The following is a 26,238-nucleotide window of genomic DNA, read 5'->3' as shown; positions in this document are numbered from 1 at the left end:
ACACGGAGTTAGGGGTAAGGTGTTGGCGTGGATTGGGGATTGGCTATCTAACAGGAAGCAGAGAGTTGGGATAAATGGGTGCTTTTCTGGTTGGCAGTTGGTGACCAGTGGCGTGCCGCAGGGATCGGTGCTGGGGCCTCAATTGTTTACCATTTACATAGATGATCTGGAGGAGGGGACTGAATCTAGGGTATTCAAGTTTGCTGATGACACGAAGGTGAGTGGGAAAGCGAATTGCGTGGAGGACGCGGAAAGTCTGCAGAGAGATTTGGATAGGCTGAGCGAGTGGGCGAGGATCTGGCAGATGGAATATAACGTTAGCAAATGTGAAGTTATCCACTTTGGAAGAAATAATAGTAAATTGGAATATTATTTAAATGGAGAAAAATTACATCGTGCGACTGTGCAGAGGGACCTGGGGGTCCTTGTGCACGAATCGCAAAAACTCAGTCTGCAGGTGCAGCAGGTGATCAAGAAGGCGAATGGAATTTTGGCCTTTATCGCGAGGGGGATAGAATATAAAAGCAGGGAGGTCTTGCTGCAACTGTACAAGGCACTGGTGAGGCCGCAACTGGAGTACTGTGTGCAGTTTTGGTCCCCTTATTTGCGAAAGGATATATTGGCCTTGGAGGGAGTGCAGAGAAGGTTCACCAGGTTGATACCGGAGATGAGGGGTGTGGCTTATGAGGAGAGATTAAACAGATTGGGTCTGTACTCATTGGAGTTTAGAAGGATGAGGGGTGATCTTATAGAGACATATAAGATAATGAAGGGGCTGGATAGGGTAGAGGTGGAGAGATTCTTTCCACTTAGAAGGGAAACCAGAACTAGAAGGCACAGCCTCAAAATAAGGGGGGGCCGGTTCAGAACAGAGTTGAGGGGGAACTCCTTCTCTCAGAGGGTAGTGAATCTCTGGAATTCTCTGCCCATTGAAGTGGTGGAGGCTTCCTCGTTGAATATGTTTAAATCACGGGTAGATAGTTTTCTGATCGATAAGGGAATTAGGGGTTATGGGGAGCAGGCGGGTAAGTGGAACTGATTCGCTTCAGATCAGCCATGATCTTGTTGAATGGCGGGGCAGGCTCGAAGGGCCAGATGGCCTACTCCTGCTCCTATTTCTTATGTTCTTATGTTCTTATGAATCTATGCGTGGAGCCAGAGGAAATGGGCGAGGTATTAAATGAGTACTTTGCGTCAGTATTCACCAAAGAGAAGGACTTCGTGGATGATGAGTCTGGAGAAGGGTGTGTAGATCGTTTGAGTCATGTTGAGATCAAAAAGAAGGAGGTATTGGGGTTCTTGAGAAACATTAAGGTAGACAAGTCTCCAGGGCCTGATGGGATATACCCCAGAATACTGAGAGAGGCAAGGGAGGAAATTACTGGGGCCTTGAGAGAAATCTTTGTCTCCTCACTCCCTACAGGGGAGGTCCCAGAGGATTGGAGAATAGTTGTTCCTTTGATCAAGAAGGGTAGCAAGAATAATCCAGGGAATTACAGGCCAGTGAGCCTGACGTCAGTGGTAGGAAAATTATTGGAGAGGGTTCTTCGAGACAGGATTTACTCCCACTTGGAAATAAGTGGATGTATTAGTGAGAGGCAACATAGTTTTGTGAAGGGGAGGTCGTGTCTCACTAAATTGATTGAGTTTTCGAGGAAGTGATGAAACGGATTGATGAGGATACAGCAGTGGATGTTGTCTACATGGACTTCAGTAAGGCCTTTGACAAGGTCCCTCATAGCAGATTGGTGCAGAAGGTGAAGTCGCATGGGATCAGAGGTGATCTGGCAAGATGGATACAGAACTGGCTCGGTCATAGAGGACAGAGGGTAGCAGTGGAAGGGTGCGTTTCTGAATAGAGGGCTGTGACAAGTGGGATCAGTGCTGGGACCTTTGCTGTTTGTAATATATATAAATGATTTGGAGGAAAATGTAACTGGTTTGATTGGGAAGTTTGCAGACGACACAAATGTTGGTGGAATTGCGGATAGCGATGAGGACCGTTAGAGAATACAGCAGGACATAGATCGGTTGGAGACTTGTGTGGAGAGATGACAGATGGAGTTTAATCTGGGCAAATGTGAGGTAATGCATTTTGGAAGGTCTAATACTAATAGGAAATATACAGTAAATGGCAGAGCTCTTAAGGGCATTGATAGGCAGAGGGATCTGGGTGTACAGGTACACAGGTCACTGAAAGTGACAACGCAGGTGGAGAAGGTAGTCAAGAAGGCATACGGCATGCTTACCTTCATCGGTCGGGGCACTGAGTTTAAAAATTGGCAAGTCATGTTGCAGCATTATAGAACCTTAGTGAGGCCGCACTTGGAATATAGTGTTCAATTCTGGTCGCCACACTACCAGAAGGATGTGGAAGCTTTGGAGAGGATACAGAAAAGATTTACCAGGATGTTGCCTGTAATGGAGGACATTAGCTATGAGGAGAGGTTGGAAAAACTTGGCTTGTTCTCACTGGAACGACGGAGGTTGAGGGGGCGACCTGATAGAAGTCTACAAGATTATGAGGGGCATGGACAGAGTGGATAGTCAGAAGCTTTTTCCCAGGGTGGAAGAGTCAATTACTAGGGGGCATAGGTTTAAGGTGCGAGGGGCAAGGTTTAAAGGAGATGTGCGAGGCACGTTTTTTATACAGAGGGTGGTGGGTGCCTGGTACTCGCTGCTGGGGAAGGTCGTGGAAGCAGATACAATCGTGACTTTTAAGGGGCGCCTTGACAGATACATGAATAGGATGGGAATGGAGGAATATGGTCCCTGTAAGGGTGGGGGATTTTAGTTCAGATGGGCAGCATGGTCAGTTCAGACTTGGAAGGCTGAAGGACCTGTTCCTGTGCTGTAATTTCTTTGTTCTCTGTTCTGGTCTCAATTGCCCGCATTTGGCCCATATCGCTCGATACCCATCTTACCCATGTAACTGTCTAAATGATTTTTAAGAAACAATATTGTACCCACCTCTACTACTGCATCTGGCAGTTCATTTTTAAAAATTCATTCGTGGGACATGGGCGTTGCTGGCTGGCCAGCATTTATTGCCCATCCCTAGTTGCCCTTGGAGGGCAGTTGAGAGTCAACCACATTGTTGTGTCTCTGGAGTCACATGTAGGCCAGAGCAGGTGATGATTTTCTTCCCTGAAGGACATTAGGGAACCAGGTGGGTTTTTCCAACAATCGACAATGGTTTCATGATCGTCCAAATATTTTTTATTGAATTCAAATTCCACCATGTGCCGTGGCAGGATTTGAATTCAGGTCCCCAGAACATTAGTTGAGTTTCTGGATTATTAGTCTCGCGATAATACCAGTAGGCCATCGCTTTGTTCCAGACACTCACCACCCTCTGTGTGAAAAAATTGCCCCTCTGGACACTATTGTATCTCTCCCCTCTCACCATAAACCGATGTCCTCTTGTTTTCGACTCCCCTATCTTGAGGAAAAGATGTTGACTATTTACCTCACCTATGCCCCTCATTATTTTATAGACCTCACCCCTAAGCCTCCTATGCTCCAGGGACAAAAGTCCCAGTCTATCCAGCCTCTCCTTATTACTCAAACCATCAAGTCTGGGTAGCATCCTGGTAAATCTTTTCTGCACTCTTTCTAGTTTAATAATATCCTTTCTATAATAGGGTGACCAGAATTATACACAGTGTTCCAAATGTGGCCTTACCAATGTCTTGTACAACTTCAACTGGACGCCCCAACTCCTGTATTCAATGTTCTGACCGATGAAACCAAGCATGCCGAATGCCTTCTTCACCACCCAGTCCAGGGGTAAGCCATGGGGTACAGGTCTCTGGGACAGAGTCTGTCCTTGTCGCTCAGAAGGGAAGGGAGGAGAGGAGGAGAGCATTAGTTATTGGGGACTCCATAGTTAGGGGGATAGATAGGAGATTCTGTGGGAACGAGAGGGACTCGCGGCTGATGTGTTGCCTCCCAGGTGCCGAGGTCCGTGGTGTCTCGGATCGTATTATAGAACATAGAACATAGAACATAGAAAGCCACAGCACAAACAGGCCCTTCGGCCCACAGGTTGCGCCGATCACATCCCCACCTCTAGGCCTATCTATAGCCCTCAATCCCATTAAATCCCATGTACTCATCCATAAGTCTCTTAAAAGACCCCAACGAGTTTGCCTCCACCACCACCGACGTCAGCCGATTCCACTCACCCACCACCCTCTGAGTGAAAGATTTTCGGGATCTTTAAGGGGGAGGGGGACCAGCCCCAAGTCGTGGTTCACATCGGCACCCAAGACATAGATAGGAAAAGGGATGGGGATGTAAGGCAGAAATTCAGGGAGTTAGGGTGGAAGCTTAGGGCTAGAACAAACAGAGTTGTTATCTCTGGTTTGTTACCCGTGCCACGTGATAGTGAGGAGAGGAATAGGGAGAGAGAGCAGTTGAACACGTGGTTACAGGGATGGTGCAGGATGGAAGGATTCAGGTACCTGGACAATTGGGGCTCATTCTGGGGTAGGTGGGACCTCTACAAATGGGATGGTCTACACCTGGACCAGAGGGGTACCAATATCCTGGGGGGGGAGAATTTGCGAATGCTCTTCGGGAGGGTTTAAACTAATTCAGCAGGGGGGTGGGAACCTGAATTGTAGCTCCGGTGTACAGGAGGTTGAGAGTAGTGAGGTCATGGATGAGGTTTCAGGGTCGCAGGAGTGTACTGGCAGGCAGGAAGGTGGTTTGAAGTGTGTATACTTCAACGCCAGGAGCATCCGGAATAAGGTGGGTGAACTTGCAGCATGGGTTGGTACCTGGGACTTCGAGGTTGTGGCCATCTCGGAGACATGGATAGAGCAGGGACAGGAATGGTTGTTGCAGGTTCCGGGGTTTAGATGTTTCAGGAAGAGCAGGGAAGGTGGTAAAAGAGGGGGAGGTGTGGCATTGTTAGTCAAGGACAGTATTACGGTGGCAGAAAGGACGTTTGATGAGGACTCGTCTACTGAGGTAGTTTGGGCTGAGGTTAGAAACAGGAAAGGAGAGGTCACCCTGTTGGGAGTTTTCTATATGCCTCCGAAAAGTTCCAGAGATGTAGAGGAAAGGATTGCAAAGATGATTCTGGATAGGAGTGAAAGTAACAGGGTAGTTGTTATGGGGGACTTTAACTTTACAAATATTGACTGGAAACGCTATAGTTTGAGTACGTTAGAGGGGTCAGTTTTTGTCCAATGTGTGCAGGAAGGTTTCCTGACACAGTATGTAGATAGGCCAACAAGAGGCGAGGTCACATTGGATTTGGTACTGGGTAATGAACCAGACCAGGTGTTAGATTTGGAGGTAGGTGAGCACTTTGGTGATAGTGGCCACAATTCGGTTACGCTTACTTTAGCGATGGAAAGGGATAGCTATATACCGAAGGGCAAGATTTATAGCTGGGGGAAAGGAAATTATGATGCGATTAGGCGAGATTTAGGATGCATAGGTTGGGGAAGGAAACTGCAGGGGATGGGCACAATTGTAATGTGGAGCTTGTTCAAGGAACAGCTACTGCGTGTCCTTGATAAGTATGTACCTGTCAGGCAGGGAGGAAGTGGTCGAGCGAGGGAACCGTGGTTTACGAAAGAAGTTGATGTGGTCTATATGGACTTCAGCAAGGCGTTCGATAAGGTCCCCCATGCAAGACTTCTTGAGAAAGTGAGAGGGCATGGGATCCAAGGGGCTGTTGCCTTGTGGATCCAGAACTGGCTTGCCTGCAGAAGGCAGAGAGTGGCTGTGGAGGGGTCTTTCTCTGCATGGAGGTCAGTGACCAGTGGAGTGCCCCAGGGATCTGTTCTGGGACCCTTGCTGTTTGTCATTTTCATAAATGACCTGGATGAGGAAGTGGAGGGATGGGTTGGTAAGTTTGCTGACGACACCAAGGTAGGTGGTGTTGTGGATAGTTTGGAGGGATGTCAGAAGTTGCAGCGAGACATAGATAGAATGCAAGACTGGGCGGAGAAGTGGCAGATGGACTTCAACCCGGAAAAGTGTGTGGTGATCCATTTTGGCAGATCCAATGGGATGAAGCAGCAGTATAATATGAAGGGTACCATTCTTAGCAGTGTAGAGGATCAGAAGGACCTTGGGGTCCGGGTCCATAGGACTCTTAAATCGGCCTCGCAGGTGGAGGATGCGGTCAAGAAGGCGTACGGCGTACTGGCCTTCATTAATTGAGGGATTGAGTTTAGGAGTCGGGAGATAATGCTGCAGCTTTATAGGACCCTGGTTAGACCCCACTTGGAGTACTGCGCGCAGTTCTGGTCACCTCATTACAGGAAAGATGTTGAAGCCATTGAAAGGGTGCAGAGGAGATTTACAAGGATGTTGCCTGGATTGGGGGGCATGCCTTATGAGGATAGGTTGAGGGAGCTTGGTCTCTTCTCCCTGGAGAGACGAAGGATGAGAGGTGACCTGATAGAGGTTTACAAGATGTTGAGAGGTCTGGATAGGGTAGACTCTCAGAGGCTATTTCCAAGGGCTGAAATGGTTGCTACGAGAGGACACAGGTTTAAGGTGCTGGGGGGTAGGTACAGAGGAGATGTCAGGGGTAAGTTTTTCACTCAGAAGGTGGTGGGTGAGTGGAATCGGCTGACGTCGGTGGTGGTGGAGGCAAACTCGTTGGGGTCTTTTAAGAGACTTCTGGATGAGTACATGGGATTTAATGGGATTGAGGGCTATAGATAGGCCTAGAGGTGGGGATGTGATCGGCGCAACTTGTGGGCCGAAGGGCCTGTTTGTGCTGTGGCTTTCTATGTTCTATGTTCTTGTGAAGAGGAAGAATGTAAAAATGAGACATGAAGGCTCAGTTAGGGCGCTTGAGAGTTACAAGTTAGCCAGGAAGGACCTAAAGAGAGAGTTAAGAAGAGCCAGGAGGGGACATGAGAAGTCTTTGGCTGGTAGGATCAAGGAAAACCCTAAAGCTTTCGAGAGGGATGTCAGGAATAAAAGAATGACGAGGGTAAGATTAGGGCCAGTCAAGGACAGGAGTGGGAAGTTGTGCGTGGAGTCTGAAGAGATAGGAGAGGCACTAAATGAATATTTTCCGTCAGTATTCATGCAGGAAAAAGACAATGTTGTCGAGGGGAATACTGAGATACAGGCTATTGGACGAGATGGGATTGAGGTTAATAAGGAGGAGGTGTTAGCAATTATAGAAACAAAGAAAACTACAGCACAAAAACAGGCCCTTCAGCCCCACAAGTTGTGCCGAACATATCCCTACCTTTTAGGCCTACCTATAACCCCCCATCCTATTAAGTCCCATGTACTCATCCAGGAGTCTCTTAAAAGACCCTATTGAGTTTGCCTCCACCACCACTGACGGCAGCCGATTCCACTCGCCCACCACCCTCTGTGTGAAAAACTTCCCCCCAAACATTTCCCCTGTACCTACCCCCCAGCACACTAAACCTGTGTCCTCTCGTAGCACTCATTTCCACCCTGTGAAAAAGCCTCTGAGAGTCCACCCGATCTATGCCTCTCAACATCTTATACACCTCTATTAGGTCTCCTCTCATCCTTCGTCTCTCCAAGGAGAAAAGACCGAGCTCCCTCAGCCTATCCTCATAAGGCATGCCACTCAATCCAGGCAACATCCTTGTAAATCTCCTCTGCACCCTTTCAATCTTTTCCACATCCTTCCTGTAGTGAGGCGACCAGAACATAGAACATAGAACATGGAACAGTACAGCACAGAACAGGCCCTTCGGCCCACGATGTTGTGCCGAGCTTTATCTGAAACCAAGATCAAGCTATCCCACTCCCTATCATCCTGGTGTGCTCCATGTGCCTATCCAATAACCGCTTAAATGTTCCCAAAGTGTCTGACTCCACTATCACTGCAGGCAGTCCATTCCACACCCCAACCACTCGCTGCGTAAATAACCTACCTCTGATATCCTTCCTGTATCTCCCACCACGAACCTTATAGTTATGCCCCCTTGTAATAGAACATAGAACATAGAACAGTACAGCACAGAACAGGCCCTTCGGCCCACGATGTTGTGCCGAGCTTTATCTGAAAACAAGATCAAGCTATCCCACTCCCTTTCATCCTGGTGTGTTCCATGTGCCTATCCAATAACCGCTTAAATGTTCCTAAAGTGTCTGACTCCACTATCACTGCAGGCAGTCCATTCCACACCCCAACCACTCTCTGTGTAAAGAACCTACCTCTGATATCCTTCCTGTATCTCCCACCATGAACCCTATAGTTATGCCCCCTCGTAATAGCTCCATCCACCCGAGGAAATAGTCTTTGAACGTTCACTCTATCTATCCCCTTCATCATTTTATAAACCTCTATTAAGTCTCCCCTCAGCCTCCTCCGCTCCAGAGAGAACAGCCCTAGCTCCCGCAACCTTTCCTCATAAGACCTACCCTCCAAACCAGGCAGCATTCTGGTAAATCTCCTCTGCACTCTTTCCAGTGCTTCCACATCCTTCTTATAGTGAGGTGACCAGAACTGCACACAATATTCCAAATGTGGTCTCACCAAGGTCCTGTACAGTTGCAGCATAACCCCACGGCTCTTAAACTCCAACCCCCTGTTAATAAAAGCTAACACACTATAGGCCTTCTTCACAGCTCTATCCACTTGAGTGGCAACCTTTAGAGATCTGTGGATATGAACCCCAAGATCTCTCTGTTCCTCCACAGTCTTCAGAACATCTACCTTTGACCCTGTAATCCACATTTAAATTAGTCCTACCAAAATGAATCACCTCACATTTATCAGGGTTAAACTCCATTTGCCATCTTTCAGCCCAGCTTTGCATCCTATCTATGTCTCTTTGCAGCCTACAACAGCCCTCCACCTCATCCACTACTCCACCAATCTTGGTGTCATCAGCAAATTTACTGATCCACCCTTCAGCCCCCTCCTCTAAGTCATTAATAAAAATCACAAAGAGCAGAGGACCAAGCACTGATCCCTGCGGCACTCTGCTAGCAACCTGCCTCCAATCCGAAAATTTTCCATCGACCACCACCCTCTGTCTTCGATCAGACAGCCAGTTACCTATCCAATCGGCCAACTTTCCCTCTATCCCACACCTCCTCACTTTCATCATAAGCCGACCATGGGGGACCTTATCAAACGCCTTACTAAAATCCATGTATATGACATCAACTGCCCTACCTTCATCAACACACTTAGTTACCTCCTCAAAAAATTCTATCAAATTTGTGAGGCAGGACTTGCCCTTCACGAATCCGTGCTGACTATCCCAGATTAATCCGCATCTTTCTAAATGGTCGTAAATCCCATCTCTAAGGACCTTTTCCATCAATTTACCAACCACCGAAGTAAGACTAACTGGTCTATAATTACCAGGGTCATTTCTATTCCCTTTCTTAAACAGAGGAACAACATTCGCCATTCTCCAGTCCTCTGGCACCATCCCCGTGGACAGCGAGGACCCAAAGATCAAAGCCAAAGGCTCTGCAATCTCATCCCTTGCCTCCCAAAGAATCCTAGGATACATTTCATCAGGCTCAGGGGACTTATCGACCTTCAGTTTATTCAAAACTGCCAGGACATCCTCCCTCCGAACATCTATTTCCTCCAGCCTATTAGCCTGTAACACCTTCTCTTCCTCAAAAACATGGCCCCTCTCCTTGGTGAACACTGAAGAAAAGTATTCATTCATCACCTCGCCTATCTCTACTGACTCCATACACAAGTTCCCACTACTGTCCTTGACCGGCCCTAACCTCACCCTGGTCATTCTTTTATTCCTCACATAAGAGTAAAAAGCCTTGGGGTTTTCCTTGATCCGACCCGCCAAGGACTTCTCGTGTCCCCTCCTAGCTCTCCTAAGCCCCTTTTTCAGCTCATTCCTTGCTAACTTGTAACCCTCAATCGAGCCATCTGAACCTTGTTTCCTCATCCCTACATAAGCTTCCCTCTTCCTTTTCACAAGACATTCCACCTCTTTCGTGAACCATGGTTCCCTCACTCGGCCATTTCCTCCCTGCCTGACAGGGACATACCTATCAACGGCGTCCAGTATTTGTTCCTTGAAAAAGTTCCACTTTTCATTAGTTCCGTTCCCTGACAGTTTCTGTTCCCAACTTATGCCTGATGCGCAGTTGGTGGTAGGCGGACTTGAGGTCTATGGTGGAGAACACCTGGTACTGCGCAATCTGATTGACCATATCAGATATGCGCGGGAGAGGATACGCATCCAGCTGCGTATATCGATTAATGGTCTGACTGTAATCAATGACCATCCGGGGTTTGTTCCCGCCCTTGACCACCACAACCTGTTCTCTCCACGGACTAACACTGGGCTGTATGATCCCTTCTTTGAGGAGTCGCTGAACCTCAGATCTGATGAAGATCCGATCCTCAGTGCTGTAACGCCTACTTTTAGTAGCGATGGGCTTGCAGCCTGGTACCAGATTCTGAAATAAAGAGGGTGTGGTGATCTTTAACGTAGAAAGATTGCAGGCGGGGCACGTTGGGCTATTTGGAGACTGCAGCTGTTCTCCTACTGTCAGCGAAGGGAGTGGCCCACCGTACTGTAGGATCACACTCCTCATGTGGACCATGAAGTTTAGTCTGAGAAGAATTGGTGCGCAAAGATGCGGCAACACAAGGAGCCTGAAACGCTCGTAAATTGTGCCCTGTACTTTCAAGGTTACCACACAACATCCTAGCACAGCGACAGACCGGGACCTTGATGCCATAGAGATTGTCTGTTTGGCAGGTTGAATCTGAAGTCCACACCTCTTCACAGTGTCAGGGTGGATAAAGCTCTCAGTGCTCCCGCTGTCAAACAGACAATAAAGCACATGATTGTTTACCTGGATATCCATCACTGAACGATCAAGCCTGTGAGGCTTAGCCTGGTCCAGGATGATCGACGCCACCGTTGGTCCATGAACGTCACTGCAGGCAGCTGAGGTCGACACTGAGGACCCCTGCTGGTCGCTCGTGGTCATCGTCGACCAACATGGCCGCCCCCATGAATCGCACATGGGTGAGGGCGCCAAACTCAGCGACCCCTGGTGGTCATACTCCTCCGACTCCGTCGACCGCAATGGCGTCGTCCTGGACTCGCACGTGGACGAACCCCGCGAGGACTTCGACGACGATGGTGATGATCCCAGTTCCGAAGGGTCGCAGGCCGCACTGCCGTTCCTGGGCTTCGATCTGCACACCTTTGCATAATGCCCCTTTTTACCGCATGCGGTACAGATTACCGCTTTAGCGGGACACTTTTGTCGGGTATGTTTTGCTCCTCCGCAGAAATAGCACCGCCGCATGGGGCTGCAGCCGTCGTCTGGCCCACGTGGGAGCACGCCATAACACCGCACTTCAAGCCCGAGGGGCGAGGAGGGATTTGCGACTGCTCCTGCCACGTTGTCTCCACGTGGTCCTCTGGATATAGGACTAAGCTCTTCGAAGCCGACTCAAGCATTTCAGCTAATTCCATGGCCTGGGTAAGATTGAGATTTCCCTTTTCTAGCAGTTTGAGACGGATGTATGAAGACCCGACCCCAAACGCATCTCGGGCGAGGTCGGACATGCTCTGTTCAGCCGACACAGCTTTGCAGTCACAGCTCCTGGCTAGCTGTAAGAGCTCATTGGCGTAGTCCTCCATGGTTTCGCCCGACTGCCGACGTCGTGTAGCGAGGAGGTAACGAGCGTGGATCTCGTTAGGAGGTTTCGTATAGCGCTTTTTTAGAAGCTCGAGGGCCCTCGGGTAAGTGGTGGCCGCACGGATCGCGAGGTAGACTGTGTCGCTTACCCTCGCATGGAGGACCCGGAGTCTGTCATCATCTGTGGTGACCGCTGCGGAGGCTGCTAGGAAATCTTCAAAACACTTCAGCCAGTGGTCGAAGGTGTTAGAAGCGCCCACCGCACGTGGATCTAGCGTCAAACGTTCTGGCTTGAGGATTTGCTCCATACTCTCCTTTCTTTTTTTTCTTCCGTCGAGAGTTTAATTTTAGTTAATAAAATTGATGCGCATCAATTGGACACGAGGCTCGAAGCTTCAGTAAAAGAAGGCTTTTATTAACTAACAATGGAGCTATCAGAACTTTAACACACTATCCCAGACTGAAGGGGTCCCGTCCGAGCAGGGAGTCTTATACCTCTCCCAAGAGGCGGAGCCCGACTGGGATGTGCCACAACAGTAACAAACACAGGTGTAACAATCCCACCCTAACCCAACAGCAACATTAGTACAATCCCACAGTAACCTATATACATTCCTGTAGTACTGGCCAGCCCTGGCTCAGTACTATCCAGTGGGAACCAACGATGGTTCACCACAATGCCCCCTAATTCTTGCCTAATCGCATAATTACCTCTCCCCCAATTGTAAACCTTGCCCTGCCGTACGGCCCTATCCCTCTCCATTGCAATAACAAAAGACACCGAATTGTGGTCACTATCTCCAAAGTGCTCTCCCACAACCAAATCTAACACTTGGCCCGGTTCATTTCCCAGTACCAAATCCAATGTGGCCTCACCTCTTGTTGGCCTATCCACATATTGTGTCAGGAAACCCTCCTGCACACACTGCACAAAAACTGCCCCATCCGAACTATTTGACCTACAAAGGTTCCAATCAATATTTGGAAAGTTAAAGTCCCCCATGACAACTACCCTGTGACCCCCACAAATATCCATAATCTGCTTAGCAATAGCTCCATCCACCCGAGGAAATAGTCTTTGAACGTTCACTCTATCTCTCCCCTTCATCATTTTATAAACCTCTATCAAGTCTCCCCTCTGCCTCCTCCGCTCCAGAGAGAACAGCCCTAGCTCCCTCAACCTTTCCTCATAAGACCTACCCTCCAAACCAGGCAGCATCCTGGTAAATCTCCTCTGCACTCCTTCCAGCGCTTCCACATCCTTCTTATAGTGAGGTGACCAGAACTGCACACAATATTCCAAATGTGGTCTCACCAAGGTCCTGTACAGTTGCAGCATAACCCCACGGATCTTAAACTCCAACCCCCTGTTAATAAAAGCTAACACACTATAGGCCACACTATAGAACTGAGCACAGTACTCCAAGTGGGGTCTGACGAGGGTCTTATATAGCTGCATCATTATCCCCGGACTCCTAAACTCAATCCCTCGATTGATAAAGGTCAGCACACCATATGCCTTCTTAACCACCTCCTCCACCTGCGGGGCCGATTTAGAGTCCTATGGACCCAGACCCCAAGGTCCTTCTGATCCTCTACCGTACTAAGAGTCTTTCCCTTTATATTGTACTCCTTCATCCCATTTGACCTGCCAAAATGGACCACTGCGCATTTATCTGGTTTGAAGTCCATCTGCCACTTCTCCACCCAGTCTTGCATCCTATCTATGTCCCTCTGTAACTTCTGACATCCCTCCAGACTATCCACAACCCCACCAACCTTCGTGTCGTCGGCAAACTTACCAACCCATCCCTCCACTTCCTCATCCAGGTCATTAATGAAAATGACAAACAGCAAGGGTCCCAGAACAGATCCCTGGGGCACACCACTGGTGACCGAACTCCAATTAGAAAAAGACCCACCTATACACACTCTCTGCCTCCTTTTGGGCAAGCCAGTTCTGGATCCACAGAGCAGCAGCCCCTTGGATTCCATGCCCTCTCACTTTTTCTAGAAGCCTTGCATGGGGGACCTTATCGAACGCCTTGCTAAAATCCATATAAACCACATCTACCGCTTTCCCTTCGTCAATGTGTTTAGTCACATTTTCGAAGAACTCCACCAGGCTCGTAAGGCACGATCTGCCTTTGACAAAGCCATGCTGAGTATTCTTGAGGATACTAAGCTTCTCTAAATGCTCATAAATCTTATCCCTCAGGATCTTCTCCATCAGCTTACCAACCACTGAGGTTAGACTCACCGGTCGGTAATTTCCTGGGTTATCCCTATTCCCCTTCTTGAAAATAGGAACCACATCCGCAATCCTCCAATCCTCCGGCACCTCTCCCGTCTCCATCGACGATGCCAAGATCATCGCCAGAGGCTCTGCATTCTCTTCCCTTGTCTCCCACAGTAACCTGGGGTACATCCATCCGGACCCGGCGACTTATCTATCTTGATGCCATTCAAAGATTCCAGCACAACCTCTTTCTTAAAGTCCACATACTCAATCTTTTCAGTCCACCGCAAGCCCACAGTACATCCACCCATGTCCTTCTCCTCTGTGAAAACCGAGGCAAAATACTCATTAAGCACCTCTGCCATTTCTACTGGTTCCGTACTGGTTTTCCCACCTTCACCTTTTATAGGCCCTATTCCTTCACGTCTCATCCTTTTCACATATTTGTAGAACGCCTTAGGGTTTTCCTTAATTCTACTTGCCAAGGCCTTCTCGTAACCCCTTCTGGCTCTCCTAATTTCCTCCTTTAGTCCCTTCCTCCAAGCCGTATCCTCATCTAGATCCCTATCTTTGCCAAGCTCTCTGAACCTTTTGTACGCTTTCCTTTTCTTCTCCACTAGGTCCCGCACAACTTTCGTACACCATGGTTCCTTTAACCTACCAACTCCTCCCTGTTTGCTCGGAACATTGTCCTGTGGAACCCTAGAAAGACAATTCTGGAAAGTGTGAAAATAGATAAGTCCCCTGGGCCGGATGGGATTTATCCCTGCATTCTCTGGGAGGCTAGGGAGGAGATTGCAGAGCCTTTGGCTTTGATCTTTATGTCGTCATTGTCTACAGGAATAGTGCCAGAAGACTGGAGGATAGCAAATGTTGTCCCCTTGTTCAAGAAGGGGAGTAGAGACAACCCTGGTAATTATAGACCGGTGAGCCTTACTTCTGTTGTGGGCAAAGTGTTGGAAAGGATTATAAGAGATAGGATTTATAATCATCTAGAAAGGAATAATTTGATTAGGGATAGTCAGCACGGTTTTGTGAAGAGTAGGTCGTGCCTCACAAACCTTATTGAGTTCTTTGAGAAGGTGACCAAAGAGGTGGATGAGGGTAAAGCAGTTGATGTGGTGTATATGGATTTCAGTAAAGCATTTGATAAGGTTCCCCACGGTAAGCTATTGCAGAAAATACGGACGCATGCGATTGAGGGTGCTTTAGCGGTTTGGATCAGGAATTGGTTAGCTGTAAGAAGACGGAGGGTGGTGGTTGATGGGAAATGTTCATCTTGGAGTTCAGTTACTAGTGGTGTACCACAAGGATCTGTTTTGGGGCCACTGCTGTTTGTCATTTTTATAAATGACCTGGATGAGGGCGTAGAAGGATAGGTTAGTAAATTTGCGGATGACACTAAAGTCGGTGGAGTTGTGGACAGTGCGGAAGGTTGTTGCAGGTTACAGAGGGACATAGATAAGCTGCAGAACTGGGCTGAGAGGTGGCAAATGGAGTTCAATGTGGAAAAGTGTGAGGTGATTCACTTTGGAAGGAGTAACAGGAATACAGAGTACTGGGCTAATGGTAAGATACTTGGTAGTGTAGATGAACAGAGAGATCTCGGTGTCCATGTGCATAGATCCCTGAAAGTTGGCACTCAGGTTGATAGGCTTGTTAAGAAGGCATACGGAGTGTTAGCTTTTATTGGTAGAGGGATTGAGTTTCAGAGCCAGGAGGTCATGCTGCAGCTGTACAAAACGCTGGTGCGGCTGCACTTGGAGTATTGCGTACAGTTCTGGTCGCCGCATTATCGGAAGGATGTGGAAGCATTAGAAAGGGTGCAGAGGAGATTTACCAGGATGTTGCCTGGTATGGTGGGAAGGTCTTATGAGGAAAGGCTGAGGGACTTGAGGTTGTTTTCGCTAGAGAGAAGGTTAAGTGGTGATTTAATAGAGGCATACAAGATGATCAGAGGATTAGATAGGGTGGGCAGTGAGAGCCTTTTTCCTCGGATGGTGATAGCTAGCACGAGGGGGCATAGCTTTAAATTGAGGGGTGATAGATATAGGACAGATGTCAGAGGTAGGTTCTTCACTCAGAGAGTAGTAAGGGCGTGGTATGCCCTGCCTGCAGCAGTAGTGGACTCGCCAAGATTAAGGGCATTTAAATGGTCATTGGATAAACATAAGGATGATATTGGAATAGTGTAGGTTAGATGGGCTTTAGATTGGTTTCACTGGTCAGTGCAACATCGAGGGCCAAAGGGCCTGTACTGCGCTGTAATATTCTATGTTCTATCTGTTGATATGGATTTCAGCAAAGCCTTTGAGAAGGTCCCACATGAGAGACTGATAAGCAAGGCAAATGCACAAGGGATAGAGGCTAATTTGATAAGATGGATTCAAAATTGGCTTAGTTGTATGACACAGTAAGAAGTCTCATAACACCAGGTTAAAGTCCAACAGATTTATTTGGAATCACGAGCTTTCGGAGCGCTGCTCCTTCGTCAGGTGATTGGAGAGGTAGGTTTCACAAGCCTGGCATATATAGACAAAGGCACAATTGCAAGATAATAATTGGAATGCGAGTCTTTACAGGTAATTAAGTCTTTATAGGTACAGACAATGTGAGTGGAGAGAGGGTTAATCACAGGTTAAAGAGGTTACCTTCAAATGATTGAAATGCCAATGCAACGGGTTCCGTCCCCGTACCGGCCAAGGTTATTCATGAAGCCCCACCTTCTCAACCTTGCCCCTCGTCTGAGCTGTGGTGATCCTCAGGTTAAATCACCAGCAGTCAACTCTCTGCCTCAAAGTGAAGAGCCACCTCTGGTCACCTGGGATGATGGGGACTTTACCTATTTTACCTTAATGCCCTTGTCATTTTAAAACAATACCAATGTATTTTTCCCAAGTTCCAATCTTGGTTAAATCGAGATAGAATCCATAGAATCCCTACAGCGCAGAAGATGGCCATTTGGCCCATCAAGCCTGCACCAACAACAATCCCACCCTGTAATCCCACATAATTATGCTGCTACTCTCAGTGACACTAATCGGGCAATATATCATGGCCAATGCACTTAACCTGCACATCCTTGGACTGTGGGAGGAAACCAGAGCACCCGGAGGAAACCCACGCTGACACGGGGAGAACGTGCAAACTTCACACAGACAGTGACCCGAACCAGGAATCGAACCCGGGTCCCTGGTGCTGTGAAGCAGCAGTGCTAACCACTGTGCCACTGTGCTGCTCCACTGTGCCATCCAGATCATTGAAAACACTCTCCTTAGTGTCCAAATTTTCACCAAATCTCCTTCATTCCTCACCCTTGTGTTCACTGACTTGTTCTGGCTCCCAGTTAAGCAACATTTGGATTTTAAAATGTTCATCTTGCTTTCAAACCCCTTCTTAGCCTCTCTATCTGTGAAATCTCTTCCAACCTCTATGGCTCTAACCCCCCAAGATCCATTTGCCCCTTAATTCTAGTCTCTTGAGCATTCCTGATTTCAATCGCTCCAATGTTTGACTGCCTCTAATTCCTAGGCCCCAATTCCCTCTGCAAACCTCTCTCCTATAACATTATTCTTAAAACAAACCCCTTTGACCAAATGTCATAACATCTTTCCTCATGTCCTCTTTGACTTGATACTTTTGTTTCATTGTTTGTGAAAGATCTTGGGACGTTAGCTGGAGGCGCTAAGTAAATGCAAGTTGTTGGTATTTGACAAGTTAACCGGATCAGTTGCCTGACTAATGGGATCAGAGCAGAGCCTGGGTTGGGAATGTCCAGTTATAAATAGGGAATGATGCCTCGATTCCCAATAACTGGGCGCTCCAAACAATCAACATTTGGAAACAAAATGTCTCCTTTCTGATCCCAGGTTTTGGATGAAAATAGTTGGGTTTGCAGGATTGAAATAAAAGCAGCTTTTCCCCAGCCTCAGTGGGAAGGTGAGAGGAGAAGCTATTGTCCAGAGCCCAGCCACACACACCTTCCCACAGGCTGAGTCCTGGAACACTGAACACAATCACATTTTAATTCTTAATCTTTCAGTTTTGCCACTCAGGCCCTTTCCCGGCTTTATTGAACACAAATATCTTGTGACAATTCCGCACTCACAGATAAATGTTGCAAAGCACAAAGGTTTTAGTCTGATGTAAATGAAAGATTAATTCAATCGCAGACCATCGATAAACAGGTTTCTGGAGTTTGTGTTTCAGCTGAAGCCGGTGTGGTCAGCATAGAATAGAAAATACACAGACAGCAAAACAATTCACACAGACACACACACACACACACACACACAGACACACAGAGACACACACACAGAGACACACACACACAGACAGACACACAGAGACACACACACACAGACACACAGAGACACAGACACAGAGACACAGACACACACAGAGACACACACAGACACACACAGAGACACACACACAGACACACACACAGACACACACACAGACACACACACAGAGACACAGACACACACACATAGACACAAGCACAGAGACACACACACAGAGACACACACACACAGACACACACAGAGACACAGACACACACACATAGATACATGCACAGAGACACACACACAGAGACACACACACAGAGACACACACACACAGACACACATAGAGACACACACAGAGACAGACACACACAGACACACACAGAGACACATACACAGACACCCACACACAGACACACACACAGAGACACACAGACACACAGAGACACAGACACACACAGAGACACACACACACAGACACACACAGAGACACACACAGAGACACACACAGAGACACAGACACACACACATAGACACACGCACAGAGACACACACACACACAGACACACACACAGAGACACACACACAGAGACACACACACAGAGAAACACACACAGAGAGACACACAGAGAGACACACAGAGAGACACACAGAGAGACACACACACACAGACACACACAGAGACAGACACACACAGACACAGAGAGACACACAGACACACAATCACAGACACACACCCACAGACGCAGAGACACAGACACACACAGAGACACAGACACACAGAGACACACACAGACACACACTGATACACAGATACAGATACACACACACACACAATTCAACACAGAGACACACACACACTCAGATACACACACAGGTACACAGACACATACAGATACACAAACACAAAGACACAGACACATAGACAGTTCAACACACAGACAGAGACACAGATACATAAAGACACAGACACAAACACACACAGACACACAGAAACACAGACAAATAGGCATATAGACACACACAGATAGATAGACACAGCCGCACATAACACATTCACCGACACTAACCGAATCCCATAGACAGAAGGTTTACACTCGTTCACAGACATCGTAAGTAAGCAGTAACTAATGCAGCATTCAGCCACCTCTTGGGCAGGAGGCGAGATCCCCCCAGCCGCCGCTGCACCTTCACTTACCTCGGACCCAGCAAAGCTCAACAACAGGAGCAGGAATCCCGCATCCCAACATCCAGAAAGCAGCCGCATCCTGAGCTTCACTCAATCTCTGGACATCCGCCTTCTCTGGTCACTTTGCAGTGAGGGGGGGGGGGGGTCACTCTATCTCTATCTGACTATCGCTCTGTGCCTCTGTTTATATCTCTGTTTCACTTTCGCTCGCTGTTTCTCTATATCTCTCCCTTTATCTGTCTCGCTGACTCTGTCTCTCTATCTCTGCCTCTGTCTTTCTATCAGTCTCTCTGCCTTTCTCTCTATCTGTCTCTCTGTCTGTCTCTCTGCCTCTGTTTCTCTCTGTTTCTCTCTGTGTGTTTGTACCTTTCTCTCTATCTGTCTCTCTGCCTCTTTCTCTCTCTCTGTTTTTCTCTCTATCTGTCTCTCTGCCTCTTTCTCTCTCTGTTTTTCTCTCTGTCTCTCTGCCTGTTTCTCTCTCTGTTTTTCTCTCTGCCTCTTTCTCTCTCTGTTTTTCTCTCTATCTGTCTCTCTGCCTCTTTCTCTCTCTGTTTTTCTCTCTATCTGTCTCTCTGCGTCTTTCTCTCTCTGTTTTTCTCTCTATCTGTCTCTCTGCCTCTTTCTCTCTCTCTGTTTTTCTCTCTATCTGTCTCTCTGCCTCTTTCTCTCTCTGCTGAGAGTTCAGAACAACAATCGCCCTCCACTGAAATCTAAATCTCTCTCTCTCTTTCTGCAAACATAATCTCAGCACTTATCTCTCCTTTACTCTCTTTCTCTCTCTCCCCCCCCCCCTTTCTCTGTCTCACTTCCTTTCTGTCTCCCCCCTCTGTCTTTCTGTCCCTCTGTATCTGTTTTTGTCTCTCCGTCTCTGTCTCTCTCTCTGTCTCTCCCTCTCAGTATCTCTCTCTCGCTGTATCTCTCCCTCTGTTTCTCTCTCTCTCTCTCTGTCTCTCCCTCTCTGTTTCTCCTTCTCTGTCTCTCCCTCGCTCTCTCTCCCTCTGTATCTCTCTCTCTTTCTCTCCCTCTGTATCTCTCCCTCTCTGTATCTCTCTGTCTCTCCCTTTCTATATCGCTCCCTCTGTATCTCTCTGTCTGTCTCTCCCTCGCTGTCTCTCTCTCTGTCTCTCCCTCTCTGTATCTCTCTCTCTGTCTCTCCCTCTCTTTCTCTCCCTCTCTGTATCTCTCTCTGTCTCTCCCTCTCTGTGTCTCTCTCTGTCTCTCCCTCTCTTTCTCTCCCTCTCTGTATCTCTCTCTGTCTCTCCCTCTCTGTGTCTCTCTCTGTCTCTCCCTCTCTGTCTCTCCCCCTCTGTCTCCCTCTCTATCTCTCCCTCTCTCTCTCTGTCTCTCCCTCTCTCTCTCTGTCTCTCTCTCTCTATCTCTCCCTCTCTGTATCTCCCTCTCTGTTTCTCTATCTCTCCCTCTCTGTCTCTCCCTCTCTGTCTCTCTCTCTCTATCTCTCCCTCTGTGTATCTCCCTCTCTGTATCTCTATCTCTCCCTCTCTGTATCTCCCTCTCTGTATCTCTCTCTCTGTCTCTCCCTCCCTTTCTCTCCCTCTCTGTATCCCTCTCTGTATCTCTCTCTGTCTCTCCCTCTTTATCTCTCCCTCTCTATCTCTCCCTCTCTGTCTCTCCCTCTCTCTTCACTTCCCCACCAGACACAGCACCGAACACAACCTCAATCCTTTTCACCCCAAAATAAAATAAAACTTTTGACCCGAGCAAGGGAAAGATTTCCAATGGGAAAAAAGATATTAGGACTGGACAACGGATGTGACATCAGCCTCAGTCTGGGGAGTTTGCTGAATGAACCATTGGCTCCTTTCAACTCCGCCGAATTTCTGGCCAAATCCTTGCCAATCCTGAGTGATCTCAGCTCCGAATCTTCCAGCCCCGCTTCCTTCCTCAATATCATTCTCTCCTATTGACTCCCGCATTCTTAAACTGCTCTTTCTGACGGAAAAAAAACCGTCGAAAATGAACAGAAACTCCCTGAATATCGTTGGGAAAAGGGGATGGAAATTTGGCGGGAAATTGTTTGAAATTTCAGCCAATCTCCGGGTTCAGGAGCCTGGCTGATCCCTGAGGGAATGGGGTGACATTCCTGCATCTTTCATAAAACATTCAAATCAAATCAAACTAACAAAAGGGGTGAATCTGAAAACGGTTCCGAACTCCAGAGTCCGCGGACAGAGAGGAGTTGGTTCAGTGACAGTGAGAGAGGCAGCGGGAAGAATCAAACCTCTCGCTGCTCTCCACATTCCCAATCATGTGAAATATGGGAATGATTTTAAACATCTCCTGGAACCTCGAGCGAAAGGCAGCAAGTGTTGGAATCACACAGGTGGGAGACATTGGAACTTGGGACAAGGAGACAGGGAATAAAGGTTAGGAGGATGAAGGGATCGCAGTGACAGGAGCATCTCTAACAGCGCTGACTTTAGGCAGACAGGATTAGTCTGCTCGCCATTCATTCCCCTGTCTGCAGGTCTGGACTCCGGCTTTCTGCTGTCCAAATTCGGGCGCTTGGGTCTCCGAGGAGCCAATGTCCACTCGAAGGGGCAATGTGCCACCTCGTGCCTCTGGAGAAGATCTCAGACAGTGACCCTGTGCAGGGATTCCGCACTGCACAACTTCAGAGTGGGATCTTCCTCTGCAGAAATCCCATATGATTCCCTAACAGAGACATCAGGTCTGGGATCGCACTGTCCCAGGAGGATGCTGGGTAGAATCAGTCATCCGGGCCAACCAATTTCCAGATAATCTTCGTTTATCTTGGAGATTCTGGGCAATCCCATTTCCAGTTGTGTTTTAGTCCAATGAGTAACCCTTGAAATGGAGTCAAGATCAACACTTCTGCTAATGAGGCTGGAGCTTTTCTCTTGACCAACACCATTTCATTCATTCATTTATTGAGCAAATAAGCCCTTTACACAACTCTACAAATAGGTAATACAGCATTTTAGGAGAGAGTTTAATCTCCAGGATTTAATACCAAATTCATTAACTCTCAGGAACAAAAAATCCTACAAATAAACATAATTCATTCCTCGTCCAATAAGAGTTTTGAAGTGGAGATGCCGGCGTTGGACTGGGGTAGGCACAGTAAGAAGTCTCACAACACCAGGTTAAAGTCCAACAGGTTTATTTGGTAGCACGAGCTTTCGGAGCGCTGCCCTTCATCATCAGGTGAGACTGATAGGTCACCTGCTGAAGGAGCAGTGCTCTGCAAGCTCGTGATTCCAAATAAACCTGTTGGAATTTAACCTGGTGCTGTGAGATTTCTGACAATAAGAGTTGGATTTTGAACTAAGTAAACCTTGGCGAACAAGGAGCAGATCAGTAGCCAATCCCACAGTCACGGGGACGATCACAAACCAGAGAATTGTGAATAAAATGGAAGAAGTGTATTCAAGTATCCAACTGAGGGAGTGCCGCACTGTCAGAGGGTCAGTACTGAGAGAGTGCTGCACTGGCAGAAGGTCAGCACTGAGGGAGTGCCGCACTGTCAGAGGGTCAGTACTGAGGGAGTGCTGCATTGTCAGAGGGTCAGTACTGAGGGAGTGCGGCACTGTCAGAGGGTCAGTACTGAGGGAGTGCTGCACTGTCAGAAGGTCAGTACTGAGGGAGTGCGGCACTGTCAGAGAGTCAGTACTGAGGGAGTGCTGCATTGTCAGAGGGTCAGTACTGAGGTAGTGCTGCACTGTCAGAGGGTCAGTACTGAGGGAGTGCTGCACTGTCAGAGAGTCAGTACTGAGGGAGTGCTGCACTCTCAGAGGATCAGTCCTGAGGGAGTACCGCACTGTCAGAGGGTCAGTACTGAGGGAGTGCTGCACTGTCAGAGGGTCAGTACTGAGGGAGTGCGGCACAGTCAGAGGGTCAGTACTGAGGGAGTGCGGCACTGTCAGAGGGTCAGTGCTGAGGGAGTGCTGCATTGTCAGAGGGTCAGTACTGAGGGGGTGCTGCACTGTCAGACGGTCAGTACTGAGGGAGTGCTGCATTGTCAGAGAGTCAGTGCTGAGGGAGTGCGGCACTGTCAGAGGGTCAGTACTGAGGGAGAGCTGCACTCTCAGAGGATCAGTAATGAGGGAGTACCGCACTGCCAGAGGGTCAGTGCTGAGGGAGTGCCGCACTGTCAGATGGTCAGTTCTGAGGGACTGCTGCCCTGTCAGAGGGTCAGTACTGAGGGAGAGCTGCACTGTCAGAGGGTCAAAACTGAGGGAGTGCTGTACTGTCAGAGGGTCAGTAATGAGGGAGTGCCGCACTGTCAGAGAGTCAGTACTGACGGAGAGCTGCACTGTCAGAGGGTCAATACTGAGGGAGTGCCGCACTGTCAGAGGATCAGTACTGAAGGACTGTTGCACTCTCAGAGGGTCAGTACTGAGGGAGTGCTGCACTGTCAGAGGGTCAGTACTGAAGGACTGTTGCACTCTCAGAGGGTCAGTACTGAGGGAGTGCAGTACTGTCGGAGGGACAGTACTGAGGGAGTGCTGCACTGTCAGAGGGTCAGTACTGAGGGAGTGCTGCACTGTCAGAGGGTCAGTACTGAGGGAGTGCGGCACTGTCAGAGGGTCAGTACTGAGGGGGTGCTGCACTGTCAGAGGGTCAGTGCTGAGGGAGTGCGGCACGATCAGAGGGTCAGTGCTGACGGAGTGCCGCACTGTCAGAGGGTCAGTCCTGAGGGAGTACCACACTGTCAGAGGGTCAGTACTGAGGGAGTGCCGCACTGTCAGCGGGTCAGTACTGAGGGAGTGCTCCACTGTCAGAGGGTCAGTACTGAGGGAGTGCGGCACTGTCAGAGGGTCAGTACTGAGGGAGTGCTGCATTGTCAGAGGGTCAGTACTGAGGGGGTGGTGCACTGTCAGACGGTCAGTACTGAGGGAGTGCTGCATTGTCAGAGGGTCATACTGAGGGAGTGCGGCACTGTCAGAGGGTCATACTGAGGGAGTGCGGCACTGTCAGAGGGTCAGTACTGAGGGAGAGCTGCACTCTCAGAGGATCAGTAATGAGGGAGTACCGCACTGCCAGAGGGTCAGTGCTGAGGGAGTGCCGCACTGTCAGAGGGTCAGTGCTGTGGGAGTGCCGCCCTGTCAGCTGGTCAGTACTGAGGGAGTGCTGCCCTGTCAGAGGGTCAGTACTGAGGGAGAGCTGCACTGTCAGAGGGTCAAAACTGAGGGAGTGCTGCACTGTCAGATGGTCAATACTGAGGGAGTGCTGTACTGTCAGAGGGTCAGTAATGAGGGAGTGCCGCACTGTCAGAGGGTCAGTACTGAGGGGGTGCTGCACTGTCAGAGGGTCAGTACTGAGGGAGTGCTGCACTCTCAGAAGATCAGTACTGAGGGAGTACCGCACTGCCAGAGGGTCAGTACTGACGGAGAGCTGCACTGTCAGAGGGTCAATACTGAGGGAGTGCGGCACTGTCAGAGGGTCAGTACTGAGGGAATGCCGCCCTGTCAGATGGTCAGTACGAAGGGACTGCTGACCTGTCAGAGGGTCAGTATTGAGGGAGAGCTGCACTGTCAGAGGGTCAAGACTGAGGGAGTGCTGTATTGTCAGAGGGTCAGTACTGAGGGAGTGCTGCACTGTCAGAGGGTCAGTACTGAGGGAGTGCTGCACTGTCAGAGGGTCAGTACTGAGGGAGTGCTGCACTGTCAGAGGGTCAGTACTGAGGGAGTGCTGCACTGTCAGAGGGTCAGTACTGAGGGAGTGCTGCATTGTCAGAGGGTCAGTACTCAGGGAGTGCTGCACTGTCAGATGGTCAATACTGAGGGAGTGCTTTACTGTCAGAAGGTCAGTAATGAGGTAGTGCGGCACTGTCAGAGGGTCAGTACTGAGGGGGTGCTGCACTGTCAGAGGTTCAGTACTGAGGGAGTGCCGCACTGTCAGAGGGTCAGCACTGAGGGAGTGCTGCACTCTCAGAGGATCAGTCCTGAGGGACTGCTGCACTGTCAGAGAGTCAGTACTGAGGGAGTGCTGCATTTTCAGAGGGTCAGTACTGAGGGAGTGCCGCACTGTCAGAGGGTCAGTGCTAACGGAGTGCCGCACTGTCAGATGGTCAGTACTGAGGGAGTGCTGCACTGTCAGAGAGTCAGTACTGAGGGAGTGCGGCACTGTCAGAGGGTCAGTACTGAGGGAGTGCTGCACTGTCAGAGGATCAGTCCTGAGGGAGTACCACACTGTCAGAGGGTCAGTACTGAGAGAGTGCTCCACTGTCAGAGGGTCAGTCCTGAGGGAGTGCCGCACTGTCAGAGAGTCAGTACTGAGGGACTGTTGCACTGTCAGAGGGTCAGTGCTGAGGGAGTGCGTCACTGTCAGAGGGTCAGTACGGAGGGAGTGCTGCACTGTCAGAGGGTCAGCACTGAGGGAGCGCGGCACAGTCAGAGAGTCAGTACTGAGGGAGTGCCGCACTGTCAGAGGGTCAGTGCTGAGGGAGTGCCGCACTGTCAGAGAGTCAGTACTGAGGGAGTGCCGCACTGTCAGAGGGTCAGTACTGAGGGAGTGCTGCACTGTCAGAGAGTCAGTACTGAGGGAGTGCTGCACTCTCAGAGGATCAGTCCTGAGGGAGTACCGCACTGTCAGAGGGTCAGTACTGAGGGAGTGCTGCACTGTCAGAGGGTCAGTACTGACGGAGAGCTGCACTGTCAGAGGGTCAATACTGAGGGAGTGCCGCACTGTCAGAGGATCAGTACTGAAGGACTGTTGCACTCTCAGAGGGTCAGTACTGAGGGAGTGCTGCACTGTCAGAGGGTCAGTACTGAAGGACTGTTGCACTCTCAGAGGGTCAGTACTGAGGGAGTGCAGTACTGTCGGAGGGACAATACTGAGGGAGTGCTGCACTGTCAGAGGGTCAGTACTGAGGGAGTGCTGCACTGTCAGAGGGTCAGTACTGAGGGAGTGCGGCACTGTCA

Source organism: Mustelus asterias, chromosome 8 (assembly GCF_964213995.1).
Source record: "Mustelus asterias chromosome 8, sMusAst1.hap1.1, whole genome shotgun sequence".
NCBI classification, from domain to species: Eukaryota; Metazoa; Chordata; class Chondrichthyes; order Carcharhiniformes; family Triakidae; genus Mustelus; species Mustelus asterias.
This window is presented reverse-complemented; position numbering follows the sequence as displayed.